The sequence below is a fragment of the Triticum dicoccoides genome, chromosome 7A, assembly GCF_002162155.2.
Source record: "Triticum dicoccoides isolate Atlit2015 ecotype Zavitan chromosome 7A, WEW_v2.0, whole genome shotgun sequence".
Taxonomy (NCBI): Eukaryota; Viridiplantae; Streptophyta; class Magnoliopsida; order Poales; family Poaceae; genus Triticum; species Triticum dicoccoides.
In genome coordinates, this window is record NC_041392.1 from 40,854,902 (window position 1) to 40,868,304 (window position 13,403).

Genomic DNA, 13,403 nt, shown 5'->3' on the forward strand with positions numbered 1-13,403 from the left:
CTGGTAGCATAAGCACCCTCCCACCGACGACGCTCTTCATGTTGTTCCTTCTCAAACTCCCGCTGCCTTTGCTACATCTTCAGCTGTTCCCTGAGGTCTCTTTCTTTCATGCGTTCCAGATCATGCCTCAGGTCCCTCTCCTCTGTCCATTCTCTCCTGTCATGGTCCTTCCTAGGGCTGCTTACTTCTCCCTTTCCATTCCTTTGCTCCACGCCAGTGTAGGAGATATGCCCTAGAGCCAATAATAAATGCTATTACTTATCTCCATGTTCATAATTATGTTTATGTTCCATGCTATAACTGCTATGGTTCTTGAGTCTGCAATAACACGAGGCTCGGAGGAAGACTCATATGCACCTGTGGAATAATAAACGGTAAGAAGTATTCCTAGTCTGGCTCTAAGACTAGCTCAAGTGTTGCATGATGATTCAGCCTTAGAGTCCATTTCCTTGCCAATGAATGCCCTAGCCTTCTTGGAGCTTCTCTTCTTGTGATATGAAGACTTTGAGGATTTTGATGATGAAGATTTTGTGGATTTCTTCTTTTTCTTCGCATCATCCGAACTGTAATCCTTGTATTTCTTCTTCTTTGATTCCTTTTCCCACTGAGGACAATCATGAATGAAATGTCCAGGTTTCTTGCACTTGTGACAGAGCCTCCTCTTGTAGTCACTGGGTGAGGAATCATTGCTCCTTGAGGGTCTTCCAAGGCGACCACATCTTGAGAACTTTTGGAACTTCTTCACAAGCAGAGCCAGATCATGGCTTAGTTCTTCAGGATCACCAAGGCTGCTACCAGAGTCTTCATCTTCGGACTCAGATACTGCCTTGGCCTTCAGTGCACGTGTTCTGCCATAGCTTGAACCATAGAGATCTCTCTTTTCAGCAAGTTGGAACTCATGAGTATTTAGCCTTTCGAGAATATTAGCGGGATCAAGTGACTTGTAATCAGCACGTTCTTGTATCATCAATGCCAGAGTGTCAAATGAGGAATCAAGCGATCTCATCAATTTCTTCACCACCTCATGGTCCGTGATGTCAGTGGCACCAAGTGCTTGAAGCTCATTTGAGATGTCAGTGAGGCGATCGAAGGTTTGTTGAACATTTTCATTATCGAGTCTTTTGAAGCGGTTGAAGAGATTGCGAAGAACATCAACTCGAGAGTCACGCTGAGTTGAGACTCCTTCATTCACTTTGGACAACCTGTTCCAGATAAGCTTCGCTGTCTCCAAAGCAGTCACTCTGCCATATTGTCCTTTGCTTAGATGGCCACATATGATATTCTTTTCTTGAGTTGAGTTGCTTGAATCTCTTCACATCAGCAGCATTCAGAGAAGGTGTGATTGAGGGAACACCATTTTCCACAATATACCAGAGATCGTTATCAATTGCTTCAAGATGCATTCGCATCTAATTCTTCTAGTAGGGGTAGTCCGTCCCATCGAAGGTAGGACACCCAGCAGAGACCTTGATCATACCTGCTGTCAACATAACTAAAACTCCAGGCGGTTAAACCAAAATCACACAGAATAATGGAGTAACTTGGCTCCGTTACCAATTGAAAGTTCGTTATATCGACTAGACGGGGTGAATAGGCGATTTTTATGAAATTCTTCACTGAGGAATTTGCTGGTGAGGAAATTCCTTAACGAAGAACTACTAGCAGCGGAATAAGTACTCAATAGTAAACATAACAGAATACAAGCATAGTCATCATGATGAAATGAAGACACGCACAGAGTACATGAAACGTAAGCACAGGATAACACAGGATGAAGACAAACAGACTGAAGAAATTGAGCTGAGGAAATTGAGAAAGTCTTCAGTCAAAGTCTTCAAACACATATATGAACAAGTACACAACTCAATTATGAGGAAATGAAAGAGTTGAGGAAATGGAACCTGTAAGCTTGGTGAAGACAATGATTTGGTAGACCAGTTCCAACTGCTGTCTCAGTTGTATGTCTGGTTTGAGCGGCTGAGTATTTAAACTCGAGGACACACAGTCCCGGACACCCAGTCCTGAACACGCAGCTCAGGACACCCAATCCTCGTCGTATTCTCCTTGAACTAAGGTCACACAGACCTCGTCCAATCACTCGCGGTAAGTCTTCAGGTGACTTCCGAACCTTCACAAACTTGGTCACTCGGCGATCCACAATTCCCCTTGGATGCTCTAGACCATGACGCCTAACCGTCTGGAAGAAGCACAGTCTTCAAAGGTAACAAGCATCGGATCCACGTAGGATCAATCTCTTCAGTGATGCTCAATCACTTGGGGTTTGTAGGTGTTTGGGTTTGGGGTTTTTCCTCACTTGATGATTTTCGCTCAAAGTCCTCGGAGGATGGGTTGCTCTCAAATGACATGTGTCAGTTTCTCTCGGAGCAGCCAACCAGCTAGTGGTTGTAGGGGGCGGCTATTTATAGCCTAGGGAGCAGCCCGACATGATAAGACATAAATGCCCTTCAATGATATGACCGTTAGGTGGATAGATATTTTGGGACAGCTGGCGCATAGCACAACAACGATCGGAATTTTGAGTAGCAAAATCCTCAGGGCTATCATGTTCCTCAATGTGTATGAAATCCGCACTGGCGAATTCCTAACTCCTCAGTCAGGACAAATTCCTCAGAGACTAGAAGAACTTCGTCTCTGTCACTGAAGAAATTGACTGAACTGTATGAGATTTCCAATGGCTTCACTCGAAGGGATTGGTAGGTGTAGGATTTTGAGTTGAGCATCACATGGAAATTTTTCCTTAGTATTTCCTCGACCCCCTTTAACAGTACGGTGTTTCCTATGACTCAAGAAAGAGAAAATGAAACTACGAAAACAAAAGTCTTCATGCTTCATGTTCCTCAAACGAATACCAAGTCTTCAAGGTCACACCAATTTCTTCACTTTCAAAGTCTTCAGAAAGTCTTCAGTGATCCAAAGTCTTCAGTCGAAGAACTTCATTTTTAGGGGTCGACTTTCTCTCTAAATATCAAACTCCTCATAGACTTATAGACATGTGTACACTCACAAACGCATTAGTCCCTTAACCTATAAGTCTTCAATACACCAACATCACTAAGGGGCACTAGATGCACTTACAGCAAGGAACTCACGGATCGCTTCACACATGTCGTCCTTTAACAATGCCCAATGCTTTTGGTAGAACATGACCGGAAGCCCGTCCGGCCCCGGGGCCTTCGTGGGTCCCATCTGGAAGAGGGCAGCCTCTATTTCCTCATCAGTGAACTGCGCACATAGCTTGGCATTCATTGCATTTGTAACAGCAGCGTCAATGTGTCGTAACACTTTCTCCGTATCCCGCGTGCCTTCCGAAGTGAATAGTTGTGTGTAGAACTGAGCCGCCATCGCCCTCATCCCATCATCATCCGTGCACTTGGACCAGTCATCTCTGATGAGAACTTTGACCGTATTCTTCCTCTTCCTGTGTGAAGCTTGATTCTGAAAATACTTCATGTTTTGGTCCCCCTCTGTCAACCAGTCAACCCTCGATCTTTGTTTGTAGTAAATCTCCTCTCGCTCATAAAGTTCGTGTTGCTGGTCCTCAATATCCTTCACCTCCTGTCTGTATCCAGATCACGCAGCCCGCTCTTTGGCCTCCACTAATTGCTCTTTCAGGTGAGAAATCTGTTTTTTGATGGACCCAAAGACCTGGCGGCTCCATCTCTACATGTCCCTGGACGTGGCTTTAATGCTGTTGCATGCGTCGGCAAGAGCACCAGCCCCGTGATTGGTTGCATGGGAATCGGCCCATGCAGATGCCACCATCGCCTCATATCCCTCGTGCCTTGTCCATGCCGCCTCATAAACAAAAGAGCGCTGCCCTCCCGAGTGCTTCGCATCCAGTGCGGTTTGCACCTTGACAACAATCGCCTGGTGATTCGATTCCTCAGTCATGACATGTAAAGCTTCGATCGCCAGGAAAATCTATGCAAAGTCAGTGTTGCAGTTGGCCCGATCCAATCTCACTCGAACGTTCTCATTGCCATCTCTTTTGTTATCCCATGTGAAAGGATATCCCGAGTAGCCTAAATCAGCTAGCCCGCAGTCAGACAAGCACTCGGCGAAACTCTCCATTTGGTTCAAACACCTCGGGTTACCACCCAACTGTTCTTTCTGGAGAAGAGCCTTGTTGTAGTCCCCCACACATAGCCATGAGAGATTATCCTGAGCTCGTAGGTATCGAAGCACATCCCAGGTTTTCTTTCTCTTCTCCACACATGGCTCCCCATAGATTCCAGTGAGTCTAAAGGTGACGCCATCCAGCACAACTTGGGCATCGATGTAGTACTGGCACCACGGCCTCAGCGTTACATCCACATGTTCTCTCAACCATAACGCCAGTCCCCCACTCTTGCCATTGCAGCTCACAGCTACCCCGTGCCTGAATCCTAGACTCCACTTCAATCTCTCCATCGCTCATGTTGTTTTTTTAGTTTCTGATAAGAACACCACCGCTGGGTTGTATGACCTAACCAGGTCCCGTAATTCGCCCACCGTCGGGTCCAACCCCAACCCCCAACAGTTCCAGGCTAAAATGTTCATTGCTCCCGGCGGCCCTGCGACCTAGCAGGGTCTGCTGATGTACCTTCACATTCAGTTATACGTTCAAAAACTGATGTTGTCTTCTACCTTGTGTCACGGATGAAAGTGTCATGCCCTTCCTGACTGTCCCCTCCCTCCTTCGGTTTCCACACCTACCTTGGTCTCCTCTTCCTAGAGTCAGGGGGGCATGGAAGTTGTCTCCCTCCCCCCATGCTCTGCACTATTCTACCTGGCTTTGCGAACATAATAGCCCCTTCTTCTTTCATTAGGGTAATGCAGTGTATACCCATAGTTCCCCTCTCTTTCTCTGGTAGCATAAGCACCCTCCCACCGACGACGCTCTTCATGTTGTTCCTTCTCAAACTCCCGCTGCCTTTGCTGCATCTTCAGCTGTCCCTTGAGGTCTCTTTCTTTCTTGCGTTCCAGATCATGTCTCAGGTCCCTCTCCTCTGTCCATTCTCTCCTGTCACGGTCCTTCCTAGGGCTGCTTACTTCTCCTTTTCCATTCCTTTGCTCCACGCCAGTGTAGGAGATATGCCCTAGAGCCAATAATAAATGTTATTACTTATCTCCATGTTCATAATGATGTTTATGTTCCATGCTATAACTGCTATGGTTCTTGAGTCTGCAATAACACAAGGCTCGGAGGAAGACTCATATGCACCTGTGGAATAATAAACGGTAAGAAGTATTCCTAGTCTGGCTCTAAGACTAGCTCAAGTGTTGCATTATGATTCAGACTCAGAGTCCATTTCCTTGCCAATGAATGCCCTAGCTTTCTTGGAGCTGCTCTTCTTGTGATATGAAGACTTTGAGGATTTTGATGATGAAGATTTTGTGGATTTCTTCTTTTTCTTCGCATCATCAGAACTGTAATCTTTGTATTTCTTCTTCTTTGATTCCTTTTCCCACTGAGGACAATCTTGAATGAAATGTCTAGGTTTCTTGCACTTGTGACAGAGCCTCCTCTTGTAGTCACTGGGTGAGGAATCATTGCTCCTTGAGGGTCTTCCAAGGCGACCACGTCTTGAGAACTTTTGGAACTTCTTCACAAGCAGAGCCAGATCATGGCTTAGTTCTTCAGGATCACCAAGGCTGCTACCAGAGTCTTCATCTTCGGACTCAGATACTGCCTTGGCCTTCAGTGCACGTGTTCTGCCATAGCTTGAACCATAGAGATCTCTCTTTTCAGCAAGTTGGAACTCATGAGTATTTAGCCTTTCGAGAATATTAGCGGGATCAAGTGACTTGTAATCAGCACGTTCTTGTATCATCAATGCCAGAGTGTCAAATGAGGAATCAAGCGATCTCAGCAATTTCTTCACCACCTCATGGTCGGTGATGTCAGTGGCACCAAGTGCTTGAAGCTCATTTGAGATGTCAGTGAGGCGATCAAAGGTTTGTTGAACATTTTCATTATCGAGTCTTTTGAAGCAGTTGAAGAGATTGCGAAGAACATCAACTCGAGAGTCACGCTGAGTTGAGACTCCTTCATTCACTTTGGACAACCTGTCCCAGATAAGCTTCGCTATCTCCAAAGAACTCACTCTGCCATACTGTCCTTTGCTTAGATGGCCACATATGATATTCTTTTCTTGAGAGTTGAGTTGCTTGAATCTCTTCACATCAACAGCATTCAGAGAAGGTGTGACTGAGGGAACACCATTTTCCACAATATACCAGAGATCGTTATCAATTGCTTCAAGATGCATTCGCATCTAATTCTTCCAGTAGGGGTAGTCCGTCCCATCAAAGGTAGGACACCCAGCAAAGACCTTGATCATACCTGCGGTCGACATAACTAAAATTCCAGGCGGTTAAACCAAAATCACAAGAATAAGGGAGTAACTTGGCTCCGATACCAATTGAAAGTGCGTTATATCGACTAGACGGGGGTGAATAGGCGATTTTTATGAAATTCTTCACTAAGGAATTTGCTGGTGAGGAAATTCCTTAACGAAGAACTACTAGCAGCGGAATAAGTACTCAACAGTAAACATAACAGAATACAAGCATAGTCATCATGATGAAATGAAGACAGGCACAGAGTACAGGAAACGTAAGCACAGGATAACACAGGATGAAGACAAACAGACTGAAGAAATTGAACCGAGGAAATTGAGAAAGTCTTCAGTAAAAGTCTTCAAACACATATATGAACAAGTACACAACTCAATTATGAGGAAATGAAATATTTGAGGAAATGGAACTAGTAAGATTGGTGAATACAATGATTTGGTAGACCAGTTCCAACTGCTGTCTCAGTTGTATGTCTAGTTGGAGCGGCTGAGTATTTAAACTCGAGGACACACAGTCTCGGACACCCAGTCCTGAACACGCAGCTTAGGACACCCAGTCCTCACCGTATTCTCCTTGAACTAAGGTCACACAGACCTCGTCCAATCACTCGTGGTAAGTCTTCAGGTGACTTCCGAACCTTCACAAATATGGTCACTCGGCGATCCACAATTCCTCTTGGATGCTATAGACCATGACGCCTAACCGTCTGGAAGAAGCACAGTCTTCAAAGGTAACAAGCGTCGGATCCACGTGGGATCAATCTCTTCAGTGATGCTCAATCACTTGGGGTTTGTAGGTGTTTGGGTTTTGGGTTTTTCCTCACTTGATGATTTTCGCTCAAAGTCCTCGGAGGATGGGTTGCTCTCAAATGACAAGTGTCAGTTTCTCTCGGAGCAGCCAACCAGCTAGTGGTTGTAGCGGGCGGCTATTTATAGCCTAGGGAGCAGCCCGACATGATAAGACATAAATGCCCTTCAATGATATGACCGTTAGGTGGATAGATATTTTGGGACAGCTGGCGCACAGCACAACAACGGTCAGAATTTTGAATAGCAAAATCCTCAGGGCTATCATGTTCCTCAATGTGTACGAAATCCGCACTGGCGAATTCCTAACTCCTTAGTCAGGACAAATTCCTCAGAGACTAGAAGAACTTCATCTCTGTCACTGAAGAAATTGACTGAACTGTATGAGAATTCCAATGTCTTCACTCGAAAGGATTGGTAGGTGTAGGATTTTGAGTTGAGCATCACATGGAAATTTTTCCTTAGTATTTCCTCGACCCCCTTTAACAGTACAGTGTTTCCTATGACTCAAGAAAGAGAAAATGAAACTACGAAAACAAAAGTCTTCATGCTTCATGTTCCTCAAACGAATACCAAGTCTTCAAGATCACACCAATTTCTTCACTTTCAAAGTCTTCAGAAAGTCTTCAGTGATCCAAAGTCTTTAGTCGAAGAACTTCATTTTTAGGGGTCGACTTTCTCTCTAAATATCAAACTCCTCATAGACTTATAGAGATGTGTACACTCACAAACGCATTAGTCCCTTAACCTATAAGTCTTCAATACACCAAAATCACTAAGGGGCACTAGATGCACTTACAGCAAGGAACTCACGGATCGCCTCACACATAGATCGTCCTTTAACGTTGCCCAATGCTTTTGGTAGAACATGACCGGAAGCCCGTCCAGCCCTGGGGCCTTCGTGGGTCCCATCTGGAAGAGGGCAGCCTCTATTTCCTCATCAGTGAACTGCGCACATAGCTTGGCATTCATTGCATTTGTAACAGCAGCGTCAATGTGTCATAACACTTTCTCTGTATCCCGCATGCCTTCCGAAGTGAATAGTTGTGTGTAGAACTGAGTGGCCATCGCCCTCATCCCATCATCATCCGTGCACTTGGACCGGTCATGTCTGATGAGAACTTTGACCGTATTCTTCCTCTTCCTGTGTGAAGCTTGATTCTGAAAATACTTCATGTTTGGTCCCCCTCTGTCAACCAGTCAACCCTCGATCTTTGTTTGTAGTAAATCTCCTCTCGCTCATAAAGTTCATGTAGTTGGTCCTTGATATCCTTCACCTCCTGTCTGTATCCAGATCGCGCAGCCCGCTCTTTGGCCTCCACTAATTGCACTTTCAGGTGAGAAATCTGTTTTTTGATGGACCCAAAGACCTGGCGGCTCCATCTCTACATGTCCCTGGACGTGGCTTTAATGCTGCTGCATGCGCCGGCAAGAGCACCAGCCCCGTGATTGGTTGCATGGGAATCGGCCCATGCAGATGCCACCATCGCTTCATATCCCTCGTGCCTTGTCCATGCCGCCTCATAAACAAAAGAGCGCTGCCCTCCCGAGTGCTTCGCATCCAGTGCGGTTTGCACCTTGACAACAATCGCCTGGTGATCCGATTCCTCAGTCATGACATGTAAAGCTTCGACCGCCGGGAAAATCTATGCAAAGTCAGCGTTGCAGGTGGCCCGATCCAATCTCACTCGAACGTTCTCATTGCCATCTCTTTTGTTATCCCATGTGAAAGGATATCCCGAGTAGCCTAAATCAGCTAGCCCGCAGTCAGACAAGCACTCGGCGAAACTCTCCATTTGGTTCAAACACCTCGGGTTACCACCCAACTATTCTTTCTGGAGAAGAGCCTCGTTGTAGTCCGCCACACATAGCCATGGGAGATTATCCTGAGCTCATAGGTATCGAAGCACATCCCGGGTTTTCTTTCTCTTCTCCACACATGGCTCCCCATAGATTCCAGTGAATCTAAAGGTGACGCCATCCAGCACAACTTGGGCATCAATGTAGTACTGGCACCATGGCCTCAGCGTTACATCCACATGTTCTCTCCACCATAACGCCAGTCCCCCACTCTTGCCATTGCAGCTCACATCTACCCCGTGCCTGAATCCTAGACTCCACTTCAATCTCTCCATCGCTCCTGCTGTTTTTTTAGTTTCTGATAAGAACACCACCGCTGGGTTGTATGACCTAACCAGGTCCCGTAATTCGCCCACCGCCGAGTCCAACCCCAACCCCCGATAGTTCCAGGCTAAAATGTTCATTGCTCCCGGCGGCCCTGCGACCTAGCAGGGTCCGCCGATGTGCCTTCACACTCGGTTATACGTTCAAAAACTGATGCTGCCTTCTACCTTGTGTCACAGATGAAAGTGTCATGCCCTTCCTGACTGTCCCCTCCCTCCTTCGGTTTCCACACCTGCCTTGGTCTCCTCTTCCTAGAGTCAGGGGGGCCTGGAAGTTGTCTCCCTCCCCCCATGCTCTGCAATATTCTACCTGGCTTTGCGAACATAATAGCCCCTTCTTTCATTAGGGTAATGCGGTGTATACCCATAGTTCCCCTCTCTTTCTCTGGTAGCATAAGCACCCTCCCACCGACGACGCTCTTCATGTTGTTCCTTCTCAAACTCCCGCTGCCTTTCCTGCATCTTCAGCTATTCCCTGAGGTCTCTTTCTTTCTTGCGTTCCAGATCATGTCTCAGGTCCCTCTCTTCTGTCCATTCTCTCCTGTCACGGTCCTTCCTAGGGCGTCTTACTTCTCCTTTTCCATTCCTTTGCTCCACACCAGTGTAGGACATATGCCCTAGAGCCAATAATAAATGCTATTACTTATCTCCATGTTCATAATTATGTTTATGTTCCATGCTATAACTGCTATAGTTCTTGAGTCTGCAATAACACGAGGCTCGGAGGAAGACTCATATGCACGTGTGGAATAATAAACGGTAAGAAGTATTCCTAGTCTGGCTCTAAGACTAGCTCAAGTGTTGCATGATGATTCTGTTTTCCTGGTCATGGGCATGTCTATGCCAGCAACTTTGAGGGCACAATGTTAAGAGAACATTTGTGTTGAATCGACCCGGATTGATGTTATGCTATGAGATTCGTTCGCCACAAGTTAATGGTACATAACACAGAGATTGTTAACGTTTGCATAATTCCTTAGACCATGAGAGTATTGAGCTTCTTCATACTTGATTCATGAACTTTGGGGTTTGTTAAACATCATACGTAAATGGGTGGCTATTACGACGGCTTACGGGTTCATGGAAAAGTGTGTCAAGTAACTTGATAGCTCAAGATTGGGATTTGCTCCTCCGACGATGGAGAGATATTCTTGGGCCCTCTTGGTGTTACGGTATCCATCATTGTCTGGCCAGACACAGTGTGATTTGATCACCGGGATGCCGCAACACAGAAATGAGAAAAGAGAACAAAACTAGTAACTAGGTCACTAGCATAGTGGACAAGTAGTTGATCCACGGGGATGCAAGTAAATATCACCTCGAGTATTTGTAACATATCACAAAGCAACAAGAATAGCACACGACAACTGGAGGTTCACTCGAATATTCATTCGTGTGGGTATAGGGGTCAATATGGGTGTCCACGGCTCCGATGTTGATCATTGATCGGAAGGGGTTCCAGGTCATGTCTATACTTCACCGAACCTATACGGTCACACGCTTAAGGGTCATCTATCTGCTGAGTACTAGACAGGGAGTCTGAGAGAAAGTCACCAGGAAAGTTTCGGAGACAACGGAAGAGTTTCGAAGAGAGAACACCGAAAGAGATTCGGTAAAACCAAAAAGTTGTTTTAGAATATATTATTAGGTCAAAATGGTTTCGGCACTCGCCTGGAAATTCTTAGAGGGCCCCAGAATTGGTCTGGGAACTTTTGGGAATTTTCGGAGAGAAAACTCGAAAATGTTCCGGAGTTGCTGTAACCGCTGTTGTTGCTTTTCACTAATAAAAATCACCACACCGGAAATGTTTCGGATCATGCCCAGAAGAATTTTAGAGGGTGCCGGAAATGTTGTGGGACCTTCCAGAATTTTTCAGAAAAAATGTTTCGCGGAAAACATCTTGTCTCAGCACGAGGGGACAAGATCCCACGAAGCGGGGGTTACATGTTTGGTGGCTTTTTGTCTAGGGAGCACCCATGTTTCTAGGAGACATGTTGGTGGCTTGTTGCCCCCCCCCCATGGGAGGGGGCAAGGTTGTGGCTGGCCAAGGGGGTGCCTCCATGGTGTCCCCTTGGTGCCCCACTTGAGTTACCATTTCACCCTTCATGTGGGACATGTAGCATGGGTGTTTTGGTATTTCCTCCACCACCCCACCCCTTGCGTTGGCCTATAAAAGGAGGATAAGGGGCTGCCATTATCCTCATCCCTTCTCACATACAAGTGCCATGCAATGATCTGGGTTCTCTCTTCCTCCTCGCGAAATAGTTTCGTAGTGCCGAAAGGCTGTCTGGGTTCCGGCAGGAAATAGTTCTGGACGGCGAAGCCCTGCCGGATAGATGACACCGTATGTGTGTAACTCCGTAGAGAGATCGTAGTTTCGGTCTTAGTTCATGAATGCCTCCCGGTGGGCTGTCCGTGTGACCGTCCGAGTTCGAAGGTCCCCCCGAAGGGCTGTCCGAGTGACCGTTCGAGTTTCGTAGGTCCTCCTGAAGGGCTGTCCGCGACACCGTCCGGGGGGATATTCGACCGCCTCTCGGAGGGCTGTCTAAGGAGCAGATGAGGGTATACATCCTCGTGGTTGGGAGATTGTAAATCCTAGCTGCGGGGATCTGCACCGCCGATCATCATCGACTCTACTTCCCGCTATGCTACGAGTCAGTAACGAAAAAGATCAAACCATGTATGCAGTCTCCATAGTGGTCCTGGGCTGGTGCGTAGGTCAGAAATTTTTGTTTTCTGCTGCGTTACCTATAGTGCCATCAACAGCCGTGCTATGCGTAGATGCAGGTTTTGATCTAGAATACATGGAGATGTATGGGTATTGCATAATATAATTGGGTAGTATATGAGATCTATTGCGGAAAATTATTTATGCGGGTGATAGATGAAATCTGTTACCCGACGTTCTTGTTGCTTCCCTAGAATTTGCGTTTGCTCAATCTCGAGACAGCATGGTGGAATTTGAGAAAGTTCTGGCAATCTATGATCCTGATTGCTCATGGAAGTGCTATCAGTTCTTTGGGTTCCGCCGTAGTCAAAAGAAAGATGAAATTCGTAGATGAAAGGGCATTGCAGATATGATCTGCACGGGGTCATGCGTATTACGAAGTTTAGTATGGGGCTCAAGATTTAATTATCTCGTGTTTCATACACCCCGAGATGTTAATCTAGCAACTTGAATAATCATACTTGATGATAAAACGTTGGTAGCTGCGGTTTAAGTCAAAACCTTAGAAGCCACGTAGAATAAATTTTTGCATAAACTGATTAGAGGCGTCTAACTTGGTTTTGTAGGATGTGCATGTGATGTGGTATAGCAATGCTCATATTCGATTTGATTATGTATGAGATGACTATATGATGTAATTAACATGACCTGCGTGTCATGATTCGGCATGATGGTTGGAGCCATATGATTGTCACTTTAATGACCTGCGTGTCAACAATATTATTTTATTAGCTATAGAGATAGCAATATTATCTGGTGCATCAACAAGGTGGTAGCAATCTTCGTGAAGGTGAACACTGACGCGAATGCCGAAGACGAAGAAATGAAATACTTCTCCGTCAGAAAGTGCTATACCATATCATGCCATTATGAATTGCCTGAGATGTTTATCCCTTATGATGCACCCTTCTTGATTGCGCTGTAGTCGCTTTTTATTAGGGTGATCTCTCACTAAAATATCAAGTAGTTAGTGTTCTCCCAAGTGTAGCACCGTCACGGCGCCTATCTTTTCGGGGTGCGCCATGGATGCATGGGTACAAACGATTAGAGAAGTGTGAGGCGGGTGAGGTTAGACCTCACAGCAAGATCACTTGGTTGTCTTGACGTTCATGGCAAGATCGTCCTGAGCTCGGAACACACTCATCGAAAGATGAGCAAGAGTCACATAGAGATGTGATCGGCAAGTTGGCCTACCGATTAAAATTCCCGTTATGAGATGATGATTCTATGGTGATGAATTGAAGTCTGGATCTTGTATCACTCAAAATTAATTATGATAGATATTGATTTGAGTGGGAGCGCACTGTTGAATTAACATGTTTAATT